Source organism: Gnatocerus cornutus, unplaced genomic scaffold (genome assembly GCF_029298725.1).
Source record: "Gnatocerus cornutus isolate USDA-ARS CGAHR unplaced genomic scaffold, icGnaCorn1.1 ctg00000037.1, whole genome shotgun sequence".
NCBI classification, from domain to species: domain Eukaryota; kingdom Metazoa; phylum Arthropoda; class Insecta; order Coleoptera; family Tenebrionidae; genus Gnatocerus; species Gnatocerus cornutus.
The window spans coordinates 1,325,335-1,334,213 of NW_028275386.1; positions in this window are offsets into that span (position 1 = coordinate 1,325,335).

Sequence of the window (8,879 nt, forward strand, 5' to 3'; positions counted from 1 at the left end):
CTTTGCGAATTCAAGCCAGAAAACAACGAAAATCGGCGAGAAATCGTCGTTTTGCATCGAAATATGCGGTTTTCTGCAAGAATTTTGATGATTTCGTGCAGAATTCTGCGGTTTTCTTGCAATTCAGCTGTTGAATCTTGGTAAAAAGTCATGATTTTGTAGATTTCGTGCTCTTCTTTGCGAATTCAAGCCAGAAAACAACGAAAATCGACGAGAAAACGTCGTTTTGCATCGAAAATGCGGTTTTCTGTAAGAATTTTGATGATTTCGTGCAGAATTCTGCTGTTTTCTTGCAATTCAGCCGTTGAATCTTGGTAAAAAGTCATGATTTTGTAGATTTCGTGCTCTTCTATGCGAATTCAAGATAGAAAACAACGATAATCAGCGAGAAATCGTCGTTTTGCATCGAAATATGCGGTTTTCTCTAAGAATTTTGACGATTTCGTGCAGAATTCTGCTGTTTTCTTGCAATTCAGCCGTTGAATCTTGGTAAAAAGTCATGATTTTGTAGATTTCGTGCTTTTCTTGGCGAATTCAAGATAGAAAACAACGAAAATCGGCGAGAAATCGTTGTTTTGCATCGAAATATGCAGTTTTCTCTAAGAATTTTGATGATTTCGTGCAGAATTCTGCTGTTTTCTTGCAATTCAGCCGTAGAATCTTGGTAAAAAGTGATGATTTTGTAGATTTCGTGCTCTTCTTTGCGAATTCAAGCCAGAAAACAACGAAAATCGGCGAGAAATCGTCGTTTTGCATCGAAATATGCGGTTTTCTGTAAGAATTTTGATGATTTCGTGCAGAATTCTGCTGTTTTCTTGCAATTCAGCCGTAGAATCTTGGTAGAAAGTGATGATTTTGTAGATTTCGTGCTCTTCTTTGCGAATTCAAGCCAGAAAACAACGAAAATCGGCGAGAAATCGTCGTTTTGCATCGAAATATGCGGTTTTCTGTAAGAATTTTGATGATTTCGTGCAGAATTCTGCTGTTTTCTTGCAATTCAGCCGTTGAATCTTGGTAAAAAGTGATGATTTTGTAGATTTCGTGCTCTTCTTTGCGAATTCAAGCCAGAAAACAACGAAAATCGGCGAGAAATCGTCGTTTTGCATCGAAATATGCGGTTTTCTGTAGGAATTTTGATCATTTCGTGCAGAATTCTGCTGTTTTCTTGCAATTCAGCTGTTGAATCTTGGTAAAAATCATGATTTTGTAGATTCCGTGCTCTTCTTTGCGAATTCAAGATAGAAAACAACGAAAATCAGCGAGAAATCGTCGTTTTGCATCGAAATATGCGGTTTTCTCTAAGAATTTTGATGATTTCGTGCAGAATTCTGCTGTTTTCTTGCAATTCAGCCGTTGAATCTTGGTAAAAAGTGATGATTTTGTATATTTCGTGCTCTTCTTTGCGAATTCAAGCCAGAAAACAACGAATATCGGCAAGAAATCGTCGTTTTGCATCGAAATATGCGGTTTTCTTTAAGAATTTTGATGATTTCGTGCAGAATTCTGCTGTTTTCTTGCAATTCAGCCGTTGAATCTTGGTAAAAAGTGATGATTTTGTAGATTTCGTGCTCTTCTTTGCGAATTCAAGCCAGAAAACAACGAAAATCGGCGAGAAATCGTCGTTTTGCATCGAAATATGCGGTTTTCTCTAAGAATTTTGACGATTTCGTGCAGAATTCTGCTGTTTACTTGCAATTCAGCCGTTGAATCTTGGTAAAAAGTCATGATTTTGTAGATTTCGTGCTCTTCTTTGCGAATTCAAGATAGAAAACAACGAAAATCAGCGAGAAATCGTCGTTTTGCATCGAAATATGCGGTTTTCTCTAAGAATTTTGATGATTTCGTGCAGAATTCTGCTGTTTTCTTGCAATTCAGCCGTTGAATCTTGGTAAAAAGTCATGATTTTGTAGATTTCGTGCTCTTCTTTGCGAATTCAAGCCAGAAAACAACGAAAATCGGAGAGAAATCGTCGATTTGCATCGAAAAATGCGGTTTTCTGTAAGAATTTTGATGATTTCGTGCAGAATTCTGCGGTTTTCCTGCAATTCAGCCGTTGAATCTTGGTAAAAAGTCATGATTTTGTAGATTTCGTGCTCTTCTTTGCGAATTCAAGCCAGAAAACAACGAAAATCGGCGAGAAATCGTCGTTTTGCATCGAAATATGCGGTTTTCTGTAAGAATTTTGATGATTTCGTGCAGAATTCTGCTGTTTTCTTGCAATTCAGCCGTTGAATCTTGGTAAAAAGTCATGATTTTGTAGATTTCGTGCTCTTCTTTGCGAATTCAAGCCAGAAAACAACGAAAATCGGCGAGAAATAATCGTTTTGCATCGAAATATGCGGTTTTCTGTAAGAATTTTGATGATTTCGTGCAAAATTCTGCTGTTTTCTTGCAATTCAGCCGTTGACTCTTGGAAAAAAGTCATGATTTTGTAGATTTCGTGCTCTTCTTTGCGAATTCAAGCCAGAAAACCACGAAAATCGGCGAGAAATCGTCGTTTTGCATCGAAATATGCGGTTTTCTCTAAGAATTTTGATGATTTCGTGCAGAATTCTGCTGTTTTCTTGCAATTCAGCCGTTGAATCTTGGTAAAAAGTGATGATTTTGTAGATTTCGTGCTCTTCTTTGCGAATTCAAGCCAGAAAACAACGAAAATCGGCGAGAAATCGTCGTTTTGCATCGAAATATGCGGTTTTCTGTAAGAATTTTGATGATTTCGTGTAGAATTCTGCTGTTTTCTTGCAATTCAGCCGTAGAATCTTGGTAAAAAGTGATGATTTTGTAGATTTCGTGCTCTTCTTTGCGAATTCAAGCCAGAAAACAACGAAAATCGGCGAGATATCGTTGTTATGCGTCGAAATATGCGGTTTTCTGTAAGAATTTTGATGATTTCGTGCAGAATTCTGCTGTTTTCTTGCAATTCAGCCGTTGAATCTTGGTAAAAAGTCATGATTTTGTAGATTTCGTGCTCTTCTTTGCGAATTCATGCCAGAAAACAACGAAAATCGGCGAGAAATCGTCGTTTTGCATCGAAATATGCGGTTTTCTGTAAGAATTTTGATGATTTCGTGCAGAATTCTGCTGTTTTCTTGCAATTCAGCCGTTGAATCTTGGTAAAAAGTCATGATTTTGTAGATTTCGTGCTTTTCTTTGCGAATTCAAGCCAGAAAACAACGAAAATCGGCGAGAAATAATCGTTTTGCATCGAAATATGCGGTTTTCTGTAAGAATTTTGATGATTTCGTGCAGAATTCTGCTGTTTTCTTGCAATTCAGCCGTTGAATCTTGGTAAAAAGTCATGATTTTGTAGATTTCGTGCTCTTCTTTGCGAATTCAAGTCAGAAAACAACGAAAATCGGCGAGAAATCGTCGTTTTGCATCGAAATATGCGGTTTTCTGTAAGAATTTTGATGATTTCGTGCAGAATTCTGCTGTTTCCTTGCAATTCAGCCGTTGAATCTTGGTAAAAAGTCATGATTTTGTAGATTTCGTGCTCTTCTTTGCGAATTCAAGATAGAAAACAACGAAAATCAGCGCGAAATCGTCGTTTTGCATCGAAATATGCGGTTTTCTCTAAGAATTCTGATGATTTCGTGCAGAATTCTGCTGTTTTCTTGCAATTCAGCCGTTGAATTTTGGTAAAAAGTCATGATTTTGTAGATTTCGTGCTCTTCTTTGCGAATTCAAGCCAGAAAACAACGAAAATCGGCGAGAAATCGTCGTTTTGCATCGAAATATGCGGTTTTCTGTAAGAATTTTGATGATTTCGTGCAGAATTCTGCTGTTTTCTTGCAATTCAGCCGTAGAATCTTGGTAAAAAGTGATGGTTTTGTAGATTTCGTGCTCTTCTTTGCGAATTCAAGCCAGAAAACAACGAAAATCGGCGAGAAATCGTTGTTTTGCATCGAAATATGCGGTTTTCTGTAAGAATTTTGATGATTTCGTGCAGAATTCTGCTGTTTTCTTGCAATTCAGCCGTTGAATCTTGGTAAAAAGTCATGATTTTGTAGATTTCGTGCTCCTCTTTGCGAATTCAAGCCAGAAAACAACGAAAATCGGCGAGAAATCGTCGTTTTGCATCGAAATATGCGGTTTTCTGTAAGAATTTTGATGATTTTGTGCAGAATTCTGCTGTTATCTTGCAATTCAGCCGTTGAATCTTGGTAAAAAGTTTTGATTTTGTAGATTTCGTGCTCTTCTTTGCGAATTCAAGCCAGAAAACAACGAAAATCGGCGAGAAATAATCGTTTTGCATCGAAATATGCGGTTTTCTGTAAGAATTTTGATGATTTCGTGCAGAATTCTGCTGTTTTCTTGCAATTCAGCCGTTGAATCTTGGTAAAAAGTCATGATTTTGTAGATTTCGTGCTCTTCTTTGCGCATTCAAGCCAGAAAACAACGAAAATCGGCGAGAAATCGTCGTTTTGCATCGAAATATGCGGTTTTCTCTAAGAATTTTGATGATTTCGTGCAGAATTCTGCTGTTATCTTGCAATTCAGCCGTTGAATCTTGGTAAAAAGTCATGATTTTGTAGATTTCGTGCTCTTCTTTGCGAATTCAAGCCAGAAAACAACGAAAATCGGCGAGAAATAATCGTTTTGCATCGAAATATGCGGTTTTCTGTAAGAATTTTGATGATTTCGTGCAGAATTTTGCTGTTTTCTTGCAATTCAGCCGTTGAATCTTGGTAAAAAGTCATGATTTTGTAGATTTCGTGCTCTATTTTGCGAATTCAAGCCAGAAAACCACAAAAATCGGCGAGAAATCGTCGTTTTGCATCGAAATATGCGGTTTTCTCTGAGAATTTTGATGATTTCGTGCAGAATTCTGCTGTTTTCTTGCAATTCAGCCGTTGAATCTTGGTAAAAAGTGATGATTTTGTAGATTTCGTGCTCTTCTTTGCGAATTCAAGCCAGAAAACAACGAAAATCGGCGAGAAATCGTCGTTTTGCATCGAAATATGCGGTTTTCTCTAAGAATTTTGACGATTTCGTGCAGAATTCTGCTGTTTTCTTGCAATTCAGCCGTTGAATCTTGGTAAAAAGTCATGATTTTGTAGATTTCGTGCTTTTCTTGGCAAATTCAAGATAGAAAACAACGAAAATCGGCGAGAAATCGTTGTTTTGCATCGAAATATGCAGTTTTCTCTAAGAATTTAGATGATTTCGTGCAGAATTCCGCTGTTTTCTTGCAATTCAGCCGTAGAATCTTAGTAAAAAGTGATGATTTTGTAGATTTCGTGCTCTTCTTTGCGAATTCAAGCCAGAAAACAACGAAAATCGGCGAGAAATCGTCGTTTTGCATCGAAATATGCGGTTTTCTGTAAGAATTTTGATGATTTCGTGCAGAATTCTGCTGTTTTCTTGCAATTCAGCCGTAGAATCTTGGTAGAAAGTGATGATTTTGTAGATTTCGTGCTCTTCTTTACGAATTCAAGCCAGAAAACAACGAAAATCGGCGAGAAATCGTTGTTTTGCATCGAAATATGCGGTTTTCTGGAAGAATTTTGATGATTTCGTGCAGAATTCTGCTGTTTTCTTGCAATTCAGCCGTAGAATCTTGGTAAAAAGTGATGATTTTGTATATTTCGTGCTCTTCTTTTCGAATTCAAGCCAGAAAACAACGAAAATCGGCGAGAAATCGTCGTTTTGCATCGAAATATGCGGTTTTCTGTAAGAATTTTGATGATTTCGTGCAGAATTCTGCTGTTTTCTTGCAATTCAGCCGTTGAATCTTGGTAAAAAGTCATGATTTTGTAGATTTCGTGCTCTATTTTGCGAATTCAAGCCAGAAAACCACAAAAATCGGCGAGAAATCGTCGTTTTGCATCGAAATATGCGGTTTTCTCTGAGAATTTTGATGATTTCGTGCAGAATTCTGCTGTTTTCTTGCAATTCAGCCGTTGAATCTTGGTAAAAAGTGATGATTTTGTAGATTTCGTGCTCTTCTTTGCGAATTCAAGCCAGAAAACAACGAAAATCGGCGAGAAATCGTCGTTTTGCATCGAAATATGCGGTTTTCTCTAAGAATTTTGACGATTTCGTGCAGAATTCTGCTGTTTTCTTGCAATTCAGCCGTTGAATCTTGGTAAAAAGTCATGATTTTGTAGATTTCGTGCTTTTCTTGGCGAATTCAAGATAGAAAACAACGAAAATCGGCGAGAAATCGTTGTTTTGCATCGAAATATGCAGTTTTCTCTAAGAATTTTGATGATTTCGTGCAGAATTCTGCTGTTTTCTTGCAATTCAGCCGTAGAATCTTGGTAAACAGTGATGATTTTGTAGATTTCGTGCTCTTCTTTGCGAATTCAAGCCAGAAAACAACGAAAATCGGCGAGAAATCGTCGTTTTGCATCGAAATATGCGGTTTTCTGTAAGAATTTTGATGATTTCGTGCAGAATTCTGCTGTTTTCTTGCAATTCAGCCGTAGAATCTTGGTAGAAAGTGATGATTTTGTAGATTTCGTGCTCTTCTTTGCGAATTCAAGCCAGAAAACAACGAAAATCGGCGAGAAATCGTTGTTTTGCATCAAAATATGCGGTTTTCTGTAAGAATTTTGATGATTTCGTGCAGAATTCTGCTGTTTTCTTGCAATTCAGCCGTAGAATCTTGGTAAAAAGTGATGATTTTGTAGATTTCGTGCTCTTCCTTGCGAATTCAAGCCAGAAAACAACGAAAATCGGCGAGAAATCGTCGTTTTGCATCGAAATATGCGGTTTTCTGTAAGAATTTTGATGATTTCGTGCAGAATTCTGCTGTTTTCTTGCAACTCACCCGTTGAATCTTGGTAAAAAGTGATGATTTTGTAGATTTCGTGCTCTTCTTTGCGAATTCAAGCCAGAAAACAACGAAAATCGGCGAGAAATCGTCGTTTTGCATCGAAATATGCGGTTTTCTGTAAGAATTTTGATGATTTCGTGCAGAATTCTGCTGTTTTCTTGCAATTCAGCCGTTGAATCTTGGTAAAATGTCATGATTTTGTAGATTTCGTGCTCTTCTTTGCGAATTCAAGATAGAAAACAACGAAAATCAGCGCGAAATCGTCGTTTTGCATCGAAATATGCGGTTTTCTCTAAGAATTCTGATGATTTCGTGCAGAATTCTGCCGTTTTCTTGCAATTCAGCCGTTGAATCTTGGTAAAAAGTCATGATTTTGTAGATTTCGTGCTCTTCTTTGCGAATTCAAGCCAGAAAACAACGAAAATCGGCGAGAAATCGTCGTTTTGCATCGAAATATGCGGTTTTCTGTAAGAATTTTGATGATTTCGTGCAGAATTCTGCTGTTTTCTTGCAATTCAGCCGTAGAATCTTGGTAAAAAGTGATGGTTTTGTAGATTTCGTGCTCTTCTTTGCGAATTCAAGCCAGAAAACAACGAAAATCGGCGAGAAATCGTTGTTTTGCATCGAAATATGCGGTTTTCTGTAAGAATTTTGATGATTTCGTGCAGAATTCTGCTGTTTTCTTGCAATTCAGCCGTTGAATCTTGGTAAAAAGTCATGATTTTGTAGATTTCGTGCTCTTCTTTGCGAATTCAAGCCAGAAAACAACGAAAATCGGCGAGAAATCGTCGTTTTGCATCGAAATATGCGGTTTTCTGTAAGAATTTTGATGATTTCGTGCAGAATTCTGCTGTTATCTTGCAATTCAGCCGTTGAATCTTGGTAAAAAGTCATGATTTTGTAGATTTCGTGCTCTTCTTTGCGAATTCAAGCCAGAAAACAACGAAAATCGGCGAGAAATAATCGTTTTGCATCGAAATATGCGGTTTTCTGTAAGAATTTTGATGATTTCGTGCAGAATTTTGCTGTTTTCTTGCAATTCAGCCGTTGAATCTTGGTAAAAAGTCATGATTTTGTAGATTTCGTGCTCTATTTTGCGAATTCAAGCCAGAAAACCACAAAAATCGGCGAGAAATCGTCGTTTTGCATCGAAATATGCGGTTTTCTCTGAGAATTTTGATGATTTCGTGCAGAGTTCTGCTGTTTTCTTGCAATTCAGCCGTTGAATCTTGGTAAAAAGTGATGATTTTGTAGATTTCGTGCTCTTCTTTGCGAATTCAAGCCAGAAAACAACGAAAATCGGCGAGAAATCGTCGTTTTGCATCGAAATATGCGGTTTTCTCTAAGAATTTTGACGATTTCGTGCAGAATTCTGCTGTTTTCTTGCAATTCAGCCGTTGAATCTTGGTAAAAAGTCATGATTTTGTAGATTTCGTGCTTTTCTTGGCGAATTCAAGATAGAAAACAACGAAAATCGGCGAGAAATCGTTGTTTTGCATCGAAATATGCAGTTTTCTCTAAGAATTTTGATGATTTCGTGCAGAATTCTGCTGTTTTCTTGCAATTCAGCCGTAGAATTTTGGTAAAAAGTGATGATTTTGTAGATTTCGTGCTCTTCTTTACGAATTCAAGCCAGAAAACAACGAAAATCGGCGAGAAATCGTTGTTTTGCATCGAAATATGCGGTTTTCTGTAAGAATTTTGATGATTTCGTGCAGAATTCTGCTGTTTTCTCGCAATTCAGCCGTAGAATCTTGGTAAAAAGTGATCATTTTGTATATTTCGTGCTCTTCTTTGCGAATTCAAGCCAGAAAACAACGAAAATCGGCGAGAAATCGTCGTTTTGCATCGAAATATGCGGTTTTCTGTAAGCATTTTGATGATTTCGTGCAGAATTCTGCTGTTTTCTTGCAATTCAGCCGTTGAATCTTGGTAAAAAGTCATGATTTTGTAGATTTCGTGCTCTATTTTGCGAATTCAAGCCAGAAAACCACAAAAATCGGCGAGAAATCGTCGTTTTGCATCGAAATATGCGGTTTTCTCTGAGAATTTTGATGATTTCGTGCAGAATTCTGCTGTTTTCTTGCAATTCAGCCGT